The 20,841-nt window shown below is 44.1% G+C and overlaps 1 protein-coding gene and 1 pseudogene across 3 annotated transcripts in view; one reads left to right on the top strand and one right to left on the bottom strand.

The window, feature by feature from the left end:
• LOC126458068 (ski oncogene) overlaps positions 1-20,841 on the top strand; it is a 633,895-nt gene that overhangs the window by 435,556 nt on the left and 177,498 nt on the right. The window lies entirely within an intron of this gene.
• Positions 17,253-17,370, bottom strand: LOC126459375 (5S ribosomal RNA; annotated as a pseudogene).

The following is a 20,841-nucleotide window of genomic DNA, read 5'->3' as shown; positions in this document are numbered from 1 at the left end:
TACAGTATATGACACAAAAGTTAAAATAACAGGGAATAGTATTTTTAATATAACGGTTGTCCGGGAAGTAAGGACGAATTTGAATTTTTCGCCATTTTGTCCTATACGGTTGGTAGCCGTGGTTTTTTCATGTTTTTAGTCTGCGATCCTTCCCATTAGTACCCTGGCAGTTTTCTCGTGTGTCTGGTGTTTATTTTCGTCATGGAGCAGATGACTACACAGCAACGATCCAAGTGATTAAAAGTTATTACAAAAACAGTGAAAGCCCTAAGGCGATCGTTAGTGGATTGCGTGTGACACTTGGACGTACTGGTGCTACAGCCGAATCATCAGTTCGAAGTTGATCCAGAAGTTTGAGGCCATGGGTTCTGTTACAAACGTTAAGAAAACAGGATGACCGCGTTCTGTTCGAACTCAAGAAACGAGCTCAAAAATTGAATGTATCACCAAGTTCATTCCATGAAATACTTTCAAAAGATGTGAATATGCATGCGTACAAGATTCAGCTGCGGATCGTGGGTCTTGGCTCGACAGCGGAGAACGAGAAGTTCACAAAAAGAATAATTTTCTCAGATGAGGCGCACTTCCACCTCAGTAGGTATGTCAACAAGCAGAACTGCAGAATTTGGGATCACGAAAATTCGCGAGTGACTGTGGAAGATGAGATGCACCCACAACGCACGACTGTGAACGGCAACTGTTACCGAAACATGCTTTCTGATTTTTTCCCCTTTTATTGATGTAAATGACGATTTTTGGTTTTAACAAGATGGTGCGACATGTCATACATCCCGTGAAACGATTGCTCTACTGAATGAAAAGTTTCCTCAAAAAATTTTGTAACTTTTTTTGTGGGGATTTGTGATGTCAGAAGTGTACATGAATAAACCACAAACAATACACCAATTGAAGTATGAAATTCAAAGTGTTATTAACAGCATCCCACCAAATGTTTGTGAACGCGTCGTTGAGAACTTCAATTAACGCATTGCTCGCTGCTGTGCAGCCTTGGGTGGTCAATTTTTCAAACATAAACGGAGAAGTTACTTAACGCGTTTGTAAAAAAAAATTACGTTTTCAATAAATTTTGTATATTCTGTAGCACTTTAATGTAGCACTTAAGTATTCGTCCCTGCTCCCTGGACGCCCACTAAAATGGGGCGCGGAAGAGAGCTTAATTTTAATTGTCTCTGTCTTCAGGATGGGACTTGCGATATTATCGTTTCCACAGTATTCTACGATCATCGAGCCCCTTTTCTTTCGCTTATACTGCAAGCACGAAACAATTCATCCGAAGATTGTTCAAATGCTTCGTACAGATTTATTTCGTGAATGAAGCCGCAATGTAGATAATTGCAAACGATGTATCATTTGAATTATTATTTCGATAATGAGACATAATTTAAAAATAAATAAAAATTTCTTTGCTAGAAACCAGACGAAGCATAAAAGTACACGAGGTTCTGGAAGCCAACTAGTTTTATGGCGTGGCTGTAGACAACGAGCGACACATGCGTACCCTCGTGTCGGCTGCGCACAGCTGTGCCGGATGTGAAACCGCGGTTTGGGTCCCGGTGACGGCAGGCCAACGCCGTCCTCTCTTCTTGTGTCAGGCCACACTGCAAGCGTCTGCTGACACTGGAATGGCTGTAGGGTATCTGACAGTCGATAAGCTTTTCTTGGTGAGCGAACGCTGCAAATTGTTCTCACAACCAGAGGAACGATCACCGCCTCTGTCTTAATTTTTTTTCTTTTTTTTCCAGTTGGGTACTGAAGTAAGGTACTGAAGTAAGATAATGAATGAGAATATTCGTTGGGTCACTTTGAGAAGAGTACAGTGGAGTCGTAGTTCAGAATCATTGTTGAACTACTTGGATTATCCGTGGTTTACACAAACGGCAGTAGGAGAATATCGGAATGCTTCCTTGAATAAGACCATCGTGGATTCCTTCTCTTAATTTTGACAGTTTTGAGCTAAACGCTCGATCTCAAATGACGTTGAATTCAAAGAGACGTTGAACTCGAGTTTTAGTCTTTCTTACGGTCACAGGATGTTGTTTATAATGCTCATCGGACAAATAGAGAAATATGAACGTCTTTGCTATCACATGACAACCTGGTAAGGAAATGTTGATTATTATGTGGACAGATAAGAAAAGAAAGACGCAGATTGTCTGCAGAGTCGTTAAGGAAACGAATATGAGGAAAACACAGGACAGGAGCGAGGGACAGAATGATAGGACATGAGGCAGCTGTAGAGGAAAAAAGCTGTAGGAAAAGACAGAAATTGGAATATACCCAACAATAATTGTGATAATGGGTATAAGTGCTACTCTTGAGTTGAAGATGGGATTAGAGAGGAAGTCATGGTGGACCGAATCAAACCAGCCAGAAATCTAATGGAGGGGGCAAAAAGTAAACGGCGATCTACCCATTAGTATTTAATTGAAGATATTAGTAGCAGTTTCTCTGGGATATCCTTTTACGTGAGAGCTTGCCGTTTACCTTTCGCTGGACTGGTCACGAGCCGTTACAAGGAACATCGTTGCGACTTCGCTTGGAAGCATTGCTGTTTGTCGTTGGTTACTGAAAGATGCAACAGGAGAGTTATTCGACGAGGAAGGGTTAATATATGATTTCAGTGGCAGTTAAATTACTGCAATTTTCCGTCAAACTCTCGTATGATAGAGATATTCCTGTTGTAAGCGCTGGATCTACTCATAATTGGAGAAATCATTGGTGTTTGTACAAAGCGCTCTATCTTCCCATCCTGATTATGTTCACTCTCGACAATACTCCTATCGAAACCCAGTAACGAACATATCCAGTCGATTAACTTCTACGGCCAGCCACCTGTCAGCTCTCGCAATATATACTTTTGTGAAAACACGTGCACGGAGATCCACTGGCGTCTATGGGCAGAGCGATGCTATAGAAATTGGCTGTTGAAGGGAAGCTGGGTTATAATGTATAGTCGATAACTTAGTGTCTCAACTGGACAGTTATTAGGTATGATATCGGCCTTGGTCATTTTGGATGACTCGTCCCAGAATTACCTTGAATTTATTTTAAGGAGATCGTGGAAAGGCAAAATCAGGTAGGCAGACGGTGAATTAAACCCCGAATACAAATCGCTTGATATAAGCGTTTACGTCTAGCTACTTCTCTGGATTTGCCAGTCAGATACGACGTGGACAATACATCCGGTGCTACGCTTAATAGATATACCAACATGAATATGTTTCATGGCTGTCGAGCTTATGTACGACAGTTATGTCATGTACCTCGATTTACTGCGAATATGGAATTAATGGACTCATCATATTCGGTTTCATCAAAACAACAAAAGAGACAGTGGCTATTCATTCAGTAGAGACTGGCGATGTCGGTCGAACGTTGAAAAACGTCAGCCGAGTTAGTTTCTAGGATGCTCTTTGTGATCACACTCACCGATTTACTCTAGACTCGAGCGGGACATGTTCTTAGTCTGCTTAACGAAAATAAACATTTATGTGAATGGAGAACAAAGCTGAAATATAACCAGTTGACAGCGATTCACTTGAAGCGATGGACTGTAGAAAGGCGTCACATAACTTAAAAGCTAATTTTGCGACAACGATGCCAGGGCATTTGTTCGCCGAGGAAATCTTGTCAATTTTCTGATATATCTGGTGTACATCTACGTCTACATCAGTACTCCGCAAGCGAGGGTTAGGCTGGGTTGTTTGGGGAAGGAGACCAGACAGCGAGGTCCTCGGTCTCATCGGATTAGGGAAGGACGGGGAAGGAAGTCGGCCGTGCCCTTTGAAAGGAACCATCCCGGCATTTGCTTGGAGCGATTTAGGGAAATCACTGAAAACCTAAATCAGGATGGCCGGACGCGGGATTGAACAGTCGTCCTACCGCATGCGAGTGCAGTGTGCTAGCCACTGCGCCACTTCGCTCGGTCTCCGCAAGCGACCTGACGGTGTGGCGGACTGTGCGTCTGTTGCCGCTAACTGATCCCTCCTTCCACTTCCATTCGCGAATGGCGCGGGGAAAGAGTGATTGTCAGGAAGCCTCTGTATTTCTAGAATTTTCTGGACCTGGTCGTTGCATGAGATGTATGTGGGATGAAGTAATATGTTGTCCGATTCTTCCCGGAAATTGTTCTCTCGGAATTTCGATAATTTCAGTACTAAACCTCTCCATGATGCACAACACTTCTCTTGTAACGTCTGCCACTGGAGTTTGTTGAACATCTCTGTAACATTCTCGCGCCGACTAAACGATACCGTGACGAAACGCGCCGCTCTTCGTTGGATCTTCTCTATCAGTTCTACCTGATAAGGGTCCTGGATTAATGGACACTACTCAAAAATCGGTCTCTAGTGAATGAGTTAATTTCCTTAGTATTCTTCCTATGAATCTCAGTCTACTTTTCTTGCTGTTTGTTTTATGTGTTTATTCCACTTAAGGTCACTCCTGATAAATACTCAGATATCTTACGGTGGTTACTGTTTCCAGCAATATGTCGTCAGTAGTGTAACTGTACAGCAGTGGGTTTCTTTTCCTATACATGCGCAATATGTCGCATCTATTTACGTTAGCGTTCACGTGTCTTACGGAATCCGCGGCCGACCTGTGGGTACGAGCGCCAGACTGCGGCCGTTAAGCGCCAGACACAGAGTTCCACTGTTTGGCAGCGAGCACCCAGCGTCCCTGGCCTCCAAAAGCGCGGCCGTGCCTTATCTTCGGCAGTCGGTCGCCATTGTTCGCCGCGCCAGCCGCCGCGGGGGCGTTCGTGCTCGCTTCTGTGTAGGCCTAAGAGGACCCCCAAGGCGTTCACCAGCAGCAGGCGTACACTGACTCGTTATCATCTGCGTACGGGGATGTCGATGGGGCACCAGATGTATGGCTTAATTCGGAAACCTGCTAACCTCTTTTGTTCGCTACAGTACAAGCCTGCAGAAAAATACTTGTGCAGCTTTCACCTGATGATGAGACACGTTGGATAAGAAACTGGACGCACATTCGGGAGGATGTAGCTTCAATCCTCCATTCTACCATCAAGAATTAAGTCTGCTATGGTTTCTCTAAATCGGCCCATCCGACTGTCCGGAGTAGTTAGGGCCATTTCCTTCCCCATCTTCAAACTGAGATAGCGCAGTTAGGGAAATGTCCAGTAAAACATCTGTGTATATTGAGCAAGTCATACACCGAATGTGGTACAGGATACATGGCACATAGTGCATCACCTCTCCCCATGTTTCTTATTCGAACCCAAAATGGCACTTGATACGAACTAGAATTTCTGGTTTTATCGTAATGATTACTTCGCGAAAGATGTGGAAGGAAGCGATATGTAGCTTAATTTTCCTTGGATTGAACCCTCTTGAATTTTAGCACTATACCTCACCCTTGCGCACAAAGTCGCTCTTGCAGCGACTGTTGCTGGAGTTGGATGAACATTTCCATCTCTCATACCGAACATCTCCTCGATAATACAGCTCATACCAAACGGCCCTATAACGAATCTTAACGCACTTTTGTGTATAACATCCATGTCTTCTTGTAAGTTCTACCTGGTAAGAATCCGAGAATGAAGACCAGTATTCAGTAATCTATCGAGTGAGATTTACCAAAGTTATTTCTTTCGTAGGTGAATTGTCTACACTTACATAAACTTCGCTAGCCACCAAGCGGTGTGTGGCGGAGGGCACTATTCGCGCCAAGGTCATATCCCCCCTCCCCCTATGTTCCACTCGCGGATCGCGCGAGGGAAAAACGATTGTCTGAACGCCTCAGTACGAGCTCTAATTTCCCTTATCTTTGACTGGTGATCATTGCGCGATTTTAAAGTTGGTAGTGATAATATATGTTCTACATCCTCGGCGAAGATCGGATTTTGGAATTTAGTGAAAAGCCCCTTCCGTTTAGCGCGTCGTCTATCTGCAAGTGTGTCCCACTTCAAACTTTCTATGAGACTTGTAACGATCTCGCGATGGCTAAATGTACCAGTCACGAATCTTGCCATTCTTCTTTGGACCTTCTCAAGCTCTTGAACCAGACCCAACTGGTAAGGGTCCCATACAGACGAACAATAGACTGGACGAACTAACGTATTGTAACCAATTTCCTTTGTTGAAGGACTGCATTGCTTCAGGGTTCTGCCAATAAACCACAATCTAGAGTTCACCTTACCCGTTACTTGTGAAATCTGATCGTTCCATTTGAGATCATTACCCAGGTACTTGACGGATGTTGCCACTTCCAAAGACGGGGCATTTATGTCGTAACCGTTCATTAATGGGGATTTTCGCTTTGTTATGCGCAGCAGGTTACACTTACTAATATTGAGAGATAACTGCCAGTCATTACACCACGCATTTATTTTCTGCAAATCCTCTTTGATTTGTTCACAACTTCCGTGTAGGCTGCAGCATCATCTGCAAACAGTCTAATGCCGCTGTCAGTACCATCAACCAGATCGTTTACGTGAATCGTAAAAAGCAGCGGACCTATTACGCTGCCCTGGGGCACACCTGACGTTACGTTTGTTTCTGTAGAAGTCTCCCCATTCAGGACGACATACTGCTTTCTGTCTGGTAGAAAACTTTCTATCCAACCACATATGTCATCGGATAGACCGTAAGCGCGCACTTTGTGGAGCAAACGACAGCGCGGAACTGAGTCGAACACCTTTCGAAAGTCGAGGAATATGGCATCAACCCGGAAGTCGGTATCTAGAGCCTGTTGTATATCACGCACATCTGTGCATGAGACATCTGGCTCATTTAAATTATGCGGCGAATTTCAGATGTTCGCTTCTTATCTTACAATCAGAACTGTCGTGTTTATTCTGTTTGTTACAGGTATTATCTTTCTATGAATCTCAGTCTAGGACTTAGTTTTCCTTTGGCTAGTCCTAGGTGGTACTTCCACTTAAGGTCGCTTCGTAGGCACGCTACTAAATACTTTCCGATTGTTACCATTTTTAGTTACTGATCGCCAGTCGAATGATCTAACAGTCATGGAGGCTTCAGCTTATTTATGCATATTATAGCACAATTACTTATTTTGGGAACCAACTGTTAGTTCTTGCAGCCCTGCAGGTTTTCTTGTATTTCTCCAGAATTTTCTGAGAGCTGACAGTTTCAACTCGTCAAGAATAATGTGTTTAGTCTGAATCCAAACACAAAGCTGTTGTTTTTCATGTTGTTCTCGTCTTCAGTCCCAAGATTTCTTTGATGGAGCTCTCCACGTTAGTCTGTCCTGTGCAAGCTTCGTCATCTGTGCAGAGCTTGTAACCAAGCCTTGGCCTCCGTCTACACTCCCCCCTCCTCTGTCTCGCCCCCTCCTCTTCCCCCCCCCCCCCTCCCCTCCCACACACACTTCCCTCCATTACCAAATTGACGATTGCTGGATGCCTCAGAATTTGCTTTCCAATTCGGTTCAGTATCTCCTCATTAGTTATCTGATTACTCATCCAACTGTCTTGAGTAGCACCACATTAGCATCACATTTCAGAAGCTATTCACCATTTGTCTAAACTGTTTATTGTTCACTAACCTGAAAGACTGACTCTCTCTCTCTCACACACACACACAAATTTACATTCGATGTTAAGGATCTCTTTTTTAAGAAATGCTATTCTTGTTGTTCCAGTCAGTAAGTACTCTATATCCTTTCTGCTCAACCATCGCCTATTATTTTGCTGTTCAAATAGCAGAACTCGTGTGCTATGAGGAGTGTTCAAAGGAAAAGGTACGAAACTACACTTGGGGTGTAACTGAAATCTTTATTCAAAAGTTATCAGCACAGGCGAAGCTGCTCCCGCTTGTAGTTGGCCATGAGTGTTCGTGTGACCTTGGAGACGTGTGGACGCGCGTTATCGTGGAGCAGAATTACTCCCTCTGTGAGCAGTCCAGGCCGTTTGCTCTTGAAGGACATGCGTAGGCTACAGAGTGTCTCACAGTACACGTCGCTGGTAATGGTTTTTCCGTGTCCGTGGAATTCGATGAGTATCGAACCTCGGACGTCGAAAAAGACGGTGAGCATCACCTTGCCTGCTGAGGGCACAGCTTTGAACTTTTTAGGGTGAGGTGACGACGCATGCTTCCACGTCCGTAGATGTCTCACTACCTTATCCAAAAGCAGTAGATAAAAATTTTAGCCAGTTTGCTTGTTATGACGTTTCGTGCCTCTTCATCTGAATACACCTTATACTTTTAGTATCTCATTTCCTATTCTAATTCCCTCCATAAGTTCCTGTTTTTTCGATTAGGGGACAGTGCGGAAATGTGTCGAAACCGCACCGGAAATCAATTTTGCGCGTGTCATGTGCACAACAGAGTGGGTGGTAATTTTTTGTGGTTGATCGGTGTATTTTACTCGGTAGCGAAATAAACGCCGAGAGGATCGTCGTGCTCTGGCAGCAGAGACTGAGTGAGGAGGGTAAGATTTGCGAGCTGCGGCCGGCGGCGTCTTCCGGAAGCGAGGCAGTACACGCCTCCCTCGCCGGGCGCTCCTTTGTCCCGGCGTTTCTGCATGTGCCCCGCGGACGCGGACCCGTCCCCTACCGGCGGCCACCACTCCGCATCTCTTTATGCGTCTGCTATTCAGCGAACCCCAGCGACGCGCAGTTATTTTTACATTTCAGAAATGCTACGCAGCGGCGACGGTCGTTACGCCAGCACTAGCCGCCCAGAAAGGAGGACACAAGGGGTTTTTCTGGAGAAAAACCGGCGGTGGACCGGTCTGTCGGGTGTGTGCGCGCCTAGCTGCGAACTAGGCTAATCCGCGCTCACCGTGTTCCCACGCCGCTCTAGCTTTAGCTGCCACCGGCAGATGCGTCTGAAGCCTAAACGTTCCTTTTGACAAATGAGCCTTGCGAAGAAACGCTTTTGTATAGGAGACGGTCTTCTCCCGTCTCCCCAGAGTACCGTTATTACACCAAGTAGAGGACTGCATGCGGTTATTAATGCTCCAAGAAGCTCAAAATTAGTCAAAAATTACTCATCTGGACACAGAAATTAATCTCTCAGGCCATTAGGTCTTCATTATATTTAAAACGATGTCTTAAGAAGCTGAGAAGAGCTGCAATAAGAGTTTCCTCAATGTGATATAAAGTCAAATAGATCTCGAATGTCCAAAGTAGTCTTTCACTCTGTGGCAGATTAAAACTGTGCCGAACCGGGACACGAACCTTGAACTGCACTGCCAGAAATGGAAGGGACGGAAGTGAGCGCTCCAGATGGCAAACCGTTTACAAAAATTTGGATTTGTGGTGCGGATCGGGCGTGGTATGAGTTATTTACCTTAGCGTAGTTTTCATGCAGCGGTTTACGCAGCGGAAATACAGTAATACTACTGCTTGGAGACATCGCCAACATGAATGGCTCGTGCCTTGCCTCACCGTGCCAAAAAATCTATTTGTTCTAAACGCTTGGCCATCTGCAATTACCACCTCTTGTCACTTTGATCTCCGACCAGGCCCCGCATGTACCATAAGTTTGGACGCAGTCGGTGATGACTAGTAGACGCGATCCCCTTGTCAGCAATTATGCTGTTTAGGCATGACCTACGCCAATACCTTTCTTCTATTTCCAAACTTACAGAAATTCTCTTGCAGTCTTTGCAGGACTAACACTCCTGGGGGAAAAAAAAAAGAAACGATATTACGGAGAAATGGTATAGCCACGTCCCTGGGGTTTCCAGAATGAATGTTCCGTTCTGCAGCGGAGTGTGCGCTATTTTGAAACTTAAAAGTTACATTTGATGCCGTTAAATAGGTTAGTGTTACTAGTTTTTTTAAGACCACTTACGTTAGTAGACCTCAGCGTGTGTTACGTTAGTAAACCTCAGCGTGTGCTCCCTTGGTTGCTCGGAGAATGTCGAGGCGGTATGCCAGTTCCCGCCAGATGTTTCGTAACATGTGTTCTGTCACAGTACCCACAGCAGCTTGTATCCTAGCATTCAGTTCGCCGACGTCAGCAACTGGTGTGACGAAGACACTGTCCTTGATATAGCCCCAGAAAAAAGTCAAGAGGCGTTATGTTGGGTGTTGGGATCAGTGGATTGGAAGGTCACGGTCCAACACCCCGGCCACCCCGCTCTCCAGACAGGCGTAATGTCGGGATTGGTGGATTGGAAGCAACGGTCCAACACCCCGGCCACCCCGCTCTCCAGACATTACGCCCTCTTGACCTTTTTTTTTCTGGGGCTATATCAAGGACAGAGTCTTCGTCACACCAGTTGCTGACGTCGACGAACTGAAGGTTAGGATACAAACTGCTGTGGGTACTGTGACACAACACATGTTACGAAACACCTGGCGGGAACTGGAATATCGCCTCGACATTCTCCGAGCTACCAAGGGAGCACACGCTGAGGTTTACTAACGGAAGTGGTCTTTAAAAAAAACTAGTAACACTAACCTGTGTAACGGCATCAAATGTAAATTATTATGTCAAACGGTTATTCTGTAATAACTTGTTATTATCAGGGTAAGACTTTGTGCTCACCCTGTATTTCTGGTATAGTCCGAAGAGTCAGCATGTTTATAGTTCACTGCTACTGCTACTTGTAGCTCGAAGATTCTGAGCTGCTGCTTCTTCACTGTGCACTGTACAGTGGCGTGCAGAGTATATATGCAGATGCAAATGATTTCAGTGTCGACAGAACTTTACTTCTTAATCTTACTTCTTTCTTTCCTCCTCCAAGTGACGTCACACAAGAAAAATTCTTGCATTGGCGTTCTGTTGGACTTTACCACACCTCAAAAAGAGCCATAAAGATCTAGGCCAAATCCCAGTTTGAACTCGCGGTATTGAGGCAACATAATGAAGAATGGGTTACTAGTCTACGGCAGTCTTTAAACGATGAACTATCATCTTTTCGCTTCAGCACATACTCTCTGCACACAAAATCACGTGAAAATCATGGTCACGTGTAAAACACAACTTTAGTCACTTTTGAAGGAGAAGGTTGATCGTGCTCCACTTGCTAACCCGAAACATTGCAGTTAGGAAATCATTAGCGATATTCTTGATGAACAGCGTCTAAAATTCGTCGGAGAACTCGCAAAATAGTAGCACATCGAAATACCTTGCACATAAAAGATGTGTAGGACTGTTAAGAACATCTGTATCACTAACCGGTACCAGCCAAATCACAATTATGTACCATGTTACTTAATGCTAATTGCACCAACCTAAAGCAGGTAAAATTCCACACATGTTGAAAAAAAGTGATATTTTAATAATATCGCTACAATGCAGACGTGTATTTCATTCTGGAAACCGCTTCTCACTATGTATCGACTGCACGCGCTTTTCACTTACGGACCAGGTATCGTTAGGCGCGCACGTGTATACGCCGGGACCGGGAGCTATTGAAGAACACCGTACCGGCAGCCTTCAGTACGTGTGTTCCCACGGAGAGAAGGGCCGCCGCCTAACGTCCGGGCTTCGATCCCAGGTGCAGCTGGGTCACCGCCTTTGTTCTCCACGTGTTGATTACGGCAGCGGGCCGTTGGACTCCATTGTCTTGGCTCGTTTCGTATACTTCTCACAGCCCATAACCCCAGCCAGACTGACGTCCCCTTTCTGATACGAAGCGATGCTGTCGCACAGCAGCACTGCTTGTTATACGACATTTAGTCGTACACTCCATCATATGCTCACTTATTAGCTGGTATATTGTAAAACCTGGGGCCACGTGGAGGTACTCTGATGTTAAATGTATAACGCGCCGTACACGTACACCTCGTGCAAAGGGTACCATCGTCGGGTATTACATCTTTTCTGTTGGAAAAGCTTAATATGAGCTTCGCCGTGCACTATATTGGAAGTTTCTTGTTTTTTGGTCTCTACGGTTTTGTATAATGTTAGTCGTGTTTGCCTCATTCAGCATAATCTAAAGTCGTTCTTAGAAATTTCGCCACGTTTGGGATGTAACGTACACGTGAAAGTAAATTTACTTTTACTTGGCTTTTCACACAAATAATTTATTTGTGTCGAAAATGTGGTCGGGGCTGTCTTCCTTGTAAAGTTCATTGCTCATTTCTAATTAATTACGTGTGTAGAGTAATATGGGCATCGAGCTGAATAGTACGTTTCCCAGCAAGGCATTCACCTCACTGACACTAGTCACTGCGAACTTTTCACATGCATATCATGTAGCTGTTTTGATATTTGACGAACCATCCTTTTTTGTTTAAAATTTCTGGATGTGTATATTTTGATGACAATTTGAATTGGAAGACACACATTACAGATCTTCTCAAACGATTAAGTTCAACAACATGTGCTTTATGTGGAATAACTGATTTTAATGATGAAAGTATTAGAAAATCAGCTTACTCTGCATACATCATTTCACTGATGTCATATGGTTTCTATGTCAATTTTACGCATAGAATCAAAATATTCACTGCACAGAAACGTGCGGTAACGACAGCATGTCACGCTCATCATCTAACTGTTTAAAAAATTAGCTTCAAAATACATTTGCTCTCATATCAAGTATGAAGTTGTGAAGAATAAGGCCCAGTTTGAAAATAACAGTAGCAGTTATAAATATAAGACTAGGAACAAAAACAGCATCCACTGCTTGGTGTTTATGCACAAAAGCATTAAAGTATACAGCCATAAAAGTATTTTACCACCTTCCTTGTGAAATAAAGGTACTGAAAGGTAATTAAATCGTAAAAAACAAACTGAAATCATCCTCCTTGTACTTCATAGATAAATTTACGACTAGGTAGTGTGTATATGATTAGTTTACATTTATCAAATTCTCCTGTAAATTTAATTATGTAAATGGCCAGCATGTAGCCATGTTATAAGGAGATAATGTAACGGTTTTGTAAAAGTACTGGCACGTTCCACATCACAGCGCCTTGTCGCTAATAAGCAGAAACACTAAACCAAATGGTTGATAAGAACATGTTTTGTTTGTACTGGTAGTCTGCCCCCTCCCCTCCCCCTTCTCTCTCTCTCTCTCTCTCTCTCTCTCTCTCTCTGGGGAATGCCGTCTGTAATGGGGAAGCGAAGGCACACGCAGAAATATGCAGAAGACCCTCAGAGCGTCATTGGATATTCAGGCTCGGTGCACAGCATTACGCGCCGAGGCACGCCACGTGGGCCGCGTGCACGCCTGGGGAGGGGGCGGAGTCGTGTCGCCAATGCCGAGTGCGCTCTGCGCGGCTTTGATGCCAGCCGGAACGCGGGCAGCGGCTCGGTAACACAGGCCTGCCGTGTGACCGGTGTTGAAACGAGCCCTTCCGAGCACTGGCTGCTGCACCGCTGGGGACGAATTTCTTCACCGAGCTACAAATTTCTTCACCGAGCTTGAAAACGTATGGAAATGCAACAAATGGTTCAAATGGCTCTGAGCACTGTGGAACTTAACTGCTGAGGTCACCAGTCCCCTAGAACTTAGAACTACTTAAACCTAACTAACCGAAGGACATGGCACACATCCATGCCCGAGGCAGGATTCGAACCTGCGACCGTAGCGGTCACGCGGTTCCAGACTGTAGCGCGTAGAACCGCTCGGCCACCTCGGCCGGTGAAATGTAACACTTCGGCGCAAATAAAATGCGTTCACAGGTGACATGATACAATAATGATGTCTCAGATGTTATTAAAATTAATTGTATAGTTTTCCTAACAACTTTCTCGCTGGACGTTTCTACAAAGTTCAACAGAACGCAGATTCATTAGCGACGACATCCGTCGTTACACACGCGGAGCAGTTTCACACCTCTTACGGTATTTTGTTTTTATCTGTGAATACTTTCATGTTTTCACGATAAAATATGTATCACGTGCATCTATATACTTTGAGAATGTTCATTTATTATTTTCAGTCCAAATATGTCAGTGGCGCTATTTTATCGACAGGTTGAAGTTCAAAGTTATTTTTCTTCAGAATTTATTGCAAAGTTAGTCTTTATTTATTTATTTATTCGTAGCATGTGGCTAACATTTTCTTTTAGAAAGTACTGCATCATATTCTAAAAATAGAGACGTCTAACATGTTTATCCTAATTTTTACTAACATTTGACATTATCTGTTACTACGAGTAGCAATGCTGTAAGACGGTGAGATGACCTTAAGGTGCCTATTTTCGTGACGGCCGCTGTAGTCACTACATTTCCCATCTGCATAGAAAATTCATTTCTCATCATAATTACGTACTTTGTTCTAGCAGTGTTAAGATCCATTAATGAAATTACCATCCCAGCAGTAACAAAGCTGTTTCCGATGTAAAAAAAGTAAGTAGTGAAGAAATTGAGAAAATCTAACACTGCACAAGAATATGAATCGATCGACGCGTTTATGCTTTAAATCTCGAAATGCCGTTTAAGCACCTACGCCGTTAGGAAAACAGCAATGATCTTATATTGAGGAAGGGTACTTAGAGATGAAATGTAAACACTGTGGCAGCCAGAAAGCTGGAGGCTGAAAGAAGAAATTGAAATAGTAATTATCGTCGGTGTACTGTTTACTGTAAACATACGTTGTGCTAACCATGAGGAAAAAACGCAGTTTGCAGTTCTAAAAACGAAATCGAATCAAGGAATGCATCTGTTGATGCCAAAGAGAGATAATATTCAGTAATTTAGAGTGTTAGGCAAAATAAAAAATCCGTAGTCAACAAAGATGGTAACATTTTTATATTGACATTTTCAGTTCATACGTAACGAAATGTCAATTTTACTTTGTGCGAAATACGAGTAATCCACATGCCACCTGTATAACACACACTGTGGAAATACTATATAAAGGCTTATTGCATGCTTCTCCATGAATTTCGATCTTCACCATTACGTGTCCATATTGCTCGTTCATATCATTTGTCCAGTTTCCATTATGCCATCGCCGCGGGCTTTCCTATTTCTTGGATTCCGCAAAGTACTTCCTTAGTTCATCCTCTGCCACCCATTCTCACCGCTGTGATGAGGTAATGAAAGGTGGGCAACTCTGTGTCGGCTCGGTCGTTATTGGCATAGAAGGTGGCGTTCGTTCCAAATTCCTGATATTGCCTGTCGTACAATTATTTCTCATGAGCTTCATTTGTCCTAAAGGGCTACCTGTATGTGCCAATTCCTCTATTTAACAAGGGTTCGTGCAATGTCTTTGTACTTCATCTATGGGAGTTTGCACCGTCCGTAGGGAATGGGCATAGCAAGGTTCCGACTTTAACCTTGAAGGAGGACATACGACTTGTTCGGTTGAGACGGCACGCGCGCATGAATCACATCCCCTGCGCCGACGGCAGGGCTCTGGCTGCGTGGGCGGCCTCTGTTTGTTTGGGTGCCGACACGCGCCGCGCCCAGCCGCGCTATTCCCGTGTTCACGCTGCTCGCAAACTCTCCGCTCACTGCTCACGCGTCAGGGTCAGACTCCACCAGTGCTTACACTCAAAACAACACACAGCTAGAATGTCCTGTAAATTGTATTCTTCTGCTGTCTCCTATCTTTTAAAATCGGCAATAGACTAAACATCTGTAGCATGACTATGATTATCTTCTTTGTATATCACAACAGTTACCGCCACTAAATTGAGGACTTTTGCTTGTGTGCTATACGCGTTTCGTTTCTTTTATTCATGAAGCATCGTCAGTGGTAGCGACTTTTTGGCGCTATATTTTTACCGAGGTAACACATGTTTCTTCTGCTTATTTTTAAAAATTTTCTGCGTTTGTACATCTGTAAAGCCTGTTTTCCGCCTGTTGCAACGTGAAATGCGAATTGACAAAAAAAGGCAGAAAAACAGAAAAACAAAAAAACGACTATCTTGCCACGGCCCTGATGTGAGGAAAGGAGTGCAGAAAATCGCAAATGAAGATGCATAATAAATAAAAGCGAAACATGCATGGTTAAAAAAAAACCTTGGTTAGTGCCAGAGACGGTCCTCATTTAGGGAGAAAATAATCATAATAATTTTAGCAACTAAGCAGTCGCCCCTGAGTGCATACCTGCCCCTGATGTAGGCAACCCGCACTAACAAAATGCACTGGTGCTCCCCTTGCCCCACTACTACTGTACGACGGATTCGCGCCCTACCATGAAGAAGGTATTGGGATTCATCAGACCATGCATCGCCTTTGTCTCTGCGCCAACGTCCAGTGCCAATGGTCACGTGTCCATTTCGGTTGTAGTCACTGATGTTGTGGTGTTAACATTGGCACATGCTTGGGTCATCGGCTGCAAAGGCCCGTCGTTAGGAGTGTTCGATGCACTATGTGTTTAGACACGCAAGCGCTCTGCCTTGCATTAAAAGTCTGGTGTTAGTTCCACCGCAGTTCGCCGTCTGTCCTATTTACCAGTCTGCCCAGCCTACGACGTCCGACATCTCTAATGAGGGGTGGTCGCTCAACCCCACGACGTCTGGACGTGGCTTCACGTTGGTTTCGCCACGTGTTGAAGACACTCATCACAGCACTCCTCGTGCGCCAGACAAGTCGTGAAGTTTCCGAAATACTCGTGCTGAGCCTCCGGGCCATCACAGTCTGCCCTCGGTCAAACTCAGATAGATCGCGCGCATTCCCAATGATACACACGGACTGCACGCTCACTGATACTACACGCAACCGTGCGTGTGTGTGACTAACACTCATTCCTCGACAGGTGACGCTGCTATCGCCTGGGCGGGTTTATATCGATAGTAGGTCGGTGGTCATAATGCTCGGGCTGATGTCTGTGTTACGACGTGAGACATCGCTAAAACCTGTAGTAGAAGGGACGATTAAATAATAGATAGCAGGAAAGCGGCGGGGATGGATAACAGCATGAAGTGAACTTTAGAATAGATGATGAAACAACAAATAGTACGCAACATGCAATGCAATGACGGCTAGCACCGAGGCAGCTGATTCTATGTGTAAGTAGGAAGGGATATTTACAGTTTAACATCTCGTCGACGACGAGATCATTAGAGAGTGAGCGCAAACACGGAATTATGAAGGATATAGGCTGTTCCCTTTCAAAGGAAACATCCCAGCATTCCCCTTAACCCGTTTAAGTGAAATCTCTAAGAACTAAACAAAAACTCTTCCCGAACAGGCCATGAAGGCCCAACGGTACCGACCGGCGGCCGTGTCTTCCTCGGCCCATGGGCGTCACTGGATGTGGATATGGAGTGGCATGTGGTCAGCATACCGCTCTCCCGGCCGTATGTCAGTTTCCGAGACCGGAGCCGCTACTTCTCAATCAAGTAGCTCCTCAGTTTGCCTCACAAGGGCTGAGTGCACCCCGCCGGCCAACAGCGCTCGGCAGACCGGATGGTCACCCATCCAAGTGCTAGCCGAGCCCGACAGCGCTTAACTTCGGTGATCTGATGGGAACCGGAGTTACCACTGCGGTAAGGCCGTTGGCTAGGTGAAATCACGGAAAACCTAAATCTGAATGGTCGGACCGGGATTTGATAAGCTGTCCGAATACGAGTCCAGTGTCTTAACACTGCACCTCCTCGCTCCGTCATTTTATATGCATTTCCCAGACGTGCTGCAGAGGTAAGACGTGCATTCGTTCTACAGCCGTTTGCTACACACTTTCGTGACTGAACGTAGAAGATATAAGTGAAGCGATACTATAGTTAAAACATTGTTGGTTCAATTTTTGTAAACAGAATTTAGTCATGAGGAAGACGTGTGGCGACATAGAGTTTAAAACTTCATGTGCCAATGCTGTTTAATAAATTCAAGCTTCGTATTCTCCTTTGAAACGACGCCAAGAGACGTCGTACAGATGTTTGTCAATAATTTATCGCGTTACAATTGTATATGTGTGTGAAATTCGAACGCAGCTTTAGTAGAGGTAGACATATTTGTGGCATCGTGTAACTCAGTTTCTGTTTTATACAGTTAATACTCATTTTTTGGCATTGTAATTGCATTGGATTTGCATGGATTTTGATAGTGGAGTCATTTGTTTGGTTTGGCAAAAATTTATCCATACGTGATGAGGATCGGCCTCTAGGTCTGTAAATTTGGTCTGTAAATTTGGTTTGGCAAAAATTTATCCATACGTGATGAGGATCGGCCTCTTGGTCTGTAAATTATTCAATACCTCGGGCGGTTGTGTAGCAACTTGTTAAACGTGTCGTCTCCAACATGGCGACGAGCTTCTTTCACCACCACTGGAGTCCGCCCCTCGTGTGATCATATGGCGACGCGACGGCAAGTACTATTGTGCTGCGTTTGGCGGCGCACGTCGTCAACAGGAAGTATCGTTTTCGTACGAGACCAGCAAGTGGTCGTGGCGTGGGAAACGACCGCGGAGTCAGCACGGCAGATCGGCGCCAGCATCTGCTTTTCTATTCCTGTCCGTGTGTGCCCCAATCCGGTAACGAGATCCAAGCTCACTCCACTGCTAGGCAGGGAAATTCCAAACCAGACGAACGTAGATGGAGATCAGGTAAAGTGGGTATAATACAAACGCTGAGCCAGAGGACATTGACTTCCGGACTCGTAATCGGTTCTAACTAGATTGGATCAGCTACACAGTAATCCTTTCTTCTGTTTCCAAAGAACACTTCGACAAGTTACAGCGTCTGAAGCTCGAGATTTGTGTGAACTAGCGAGTTTGTGTGAATTAGTAGACAGAACTTGCAGCCACAGGGTATGCGTACCACAACAGTGTCAGTCTCTTTAGTGTAGTCTACAGGCTCTATTATTATACCTCACCTAGGATGAATTAATTCACATTTCTCTGTATTTAATTTCGGGGAAATAGTGGGAGGCGAAACATATACCCAGTGTTTCACTATTCGTAAGAAACGAACATGTTATTCATCAGATTTGCGCCAGATTGATGTAGTAGGGTTGGAAAAATCTGGGAATCTAGACTGAGCTTTTGCAGTTTTAGATGTAGTTGCCCAAGCATTGCACACTGCAACTGATCTTTATACATTACTGTCATTAACATTTTAGTTGAAGAACATTCTCCGAGATGTGAGTCATACCGAATTGGTTTATAGGAATGAGATTTTTGTAGAGGATGTCGATTAAATGAGTGCCGTGCTTGCCTGGGATGAATTAGTTCACATTCTTCTGTATTCAGTTTCGGGAAAATGATAATAGGTGTAACATATTGTACCAAGTGTTTCATATTCGTCTGGCCTGAGTACACAAATAACTCGATACGGTCCCTTTCAAAAACGAGGCGACGTAGTACTGTCATCGCCTGACGCTCTTTTTGATTGGTTTGCTGGAGGAAAAGCATGACATAAAATATAATGCACGCCATGAAAGAGGGATTGAAGTAAGTGATATGATCGGAGAGTACATAGCCAAATTTGCAGACTGCTGTCGTATTACGGACAGCTGCTATTTTAAAGAAAAAATTATTTTTTAGCCGACTTGTAGAGCACGAAAGTGTGTTTGGTCTCCATTCGTACACCCTTACAAAGTTTCGGAATTCATTAGGAGACCTCTAGCCACATTTCATTGGCAAACATTTATATATTTCCAACAATCTGGCTTTCTGCCTGTGTGATTTTTCTTTCCGTGCAACACGCCGATTGTTATCGTTGCTGTTGCTCTTTTACGAGATTCCTGACCATTCGCTGTCTTGACAAAAAACTGAAATATTCGTATGTTTAGATCCGCAAGTAGACTAATTTACGGCATAAATAAATGTACGATCCATTGAAACTCCTACAAATAAAAATTACTGTTAAACACAACAAACACTTTTTGAGTATCCAAGTATGGGCGTCGGCTTGTAAACTCAGTGACTCCTACGGGAATAACATGTCAAAGAAGTTGCAGTTGACATGCGTACGACGAGTAGACAGATTGAATTTAGACTAGTGGTCGTCACAAACTTCTGCTCAGGAGGCAATACTGACGTTGTGGTATGGTAGCTCGGGCCGCACAGGTGCCGAACTTAATAGTAATTGGTGACCTGCGTAAATTAGTATGTTGTGAGACACCGGTAGAAAAGCTTCAGTAAGATCGCGATAAGTTGGCTGCCGGTCGCCAGTCGCTGATCGTTAAAAATCGACTTCATCCGTAACACTTTGTGACGTTCTGCGTTTTAGATTGCTGCCACCCTCAGCGACCCCAAAGTTGGGTTTGTGTTGTCTTTGTGGGCAGGTGACTGATTAATAACGCTAATTGCACTTATATTCAAATTAAAATTTTTTGAACATTATTTCAGGAAACAGTGATATAATAAAATAATATTAAAATTTATTTAGTAAACACAGTCGTCGTTGCTTATGAGATGTTACTTTTTATGTGCGGTTTCGCGGTGTTCTCAACGCCAGCACGGAGGGGCCTGCTTCACGCCAGGGATTGCTATTATCAACAAGGAATGTAGATCTGACAATCTCTGTAGTAGATCGAAACCAGTCGTACACGAATAAAAAGTAACAGCTTATAAGCGACCACGACTGTGTTTGCTAAGTAAATTCAGATTCACACGATCACTAGTGTCTAGTACATGTTTTGAATGTTATGTTTCTTCTACTCATTGCGATGAATTACAACAGTGTTCATTGTTACAAATAAGTACCACATTTGAAGATCGCCGCCTCTTTAATGAGCAGTCACGAAGCTATGCTAGTGCTGTGTCAAAATTTATACTGTGGCAGTAAGAACTTTTGGAACATTGCCCTTAGGAAAACACAGCGTTCGAAAAAAAAAATTATTTTTAGAAAGGGCGTTCAAAAAGTTTTGCAAAGTCGTCTCTATTTTTTTTTTATTTTTTGCAGGAGGAGAATGAAATTTTTTTGTGAACATACCTGTACTTGGAACATTTAGCTATACATTGAGCCTACTCAGTGTAGCCTCCATCAGCTGTGACGCATCTGGCCCAACGTTCAAATGGCTCTGAGCACTA

Source organism: Schistocerca serialis, chromosome 2, assembly GCF_023864345.2.
Source record: "Schistocerca serialis cubense isolate TAMUIC-IGC-003099 chromosome 2, iqSchSeri2.2, whole genome shotgun sequence".
NCBI lineage: Eukaryota > Metazoa > Arthropoda > Insecta > Orthoptera > Acrididae > Schistocerca > Schistocerca serialis.
This window is presented reverse-complemented; position numbering and strand designations above follow the sequence as displayed.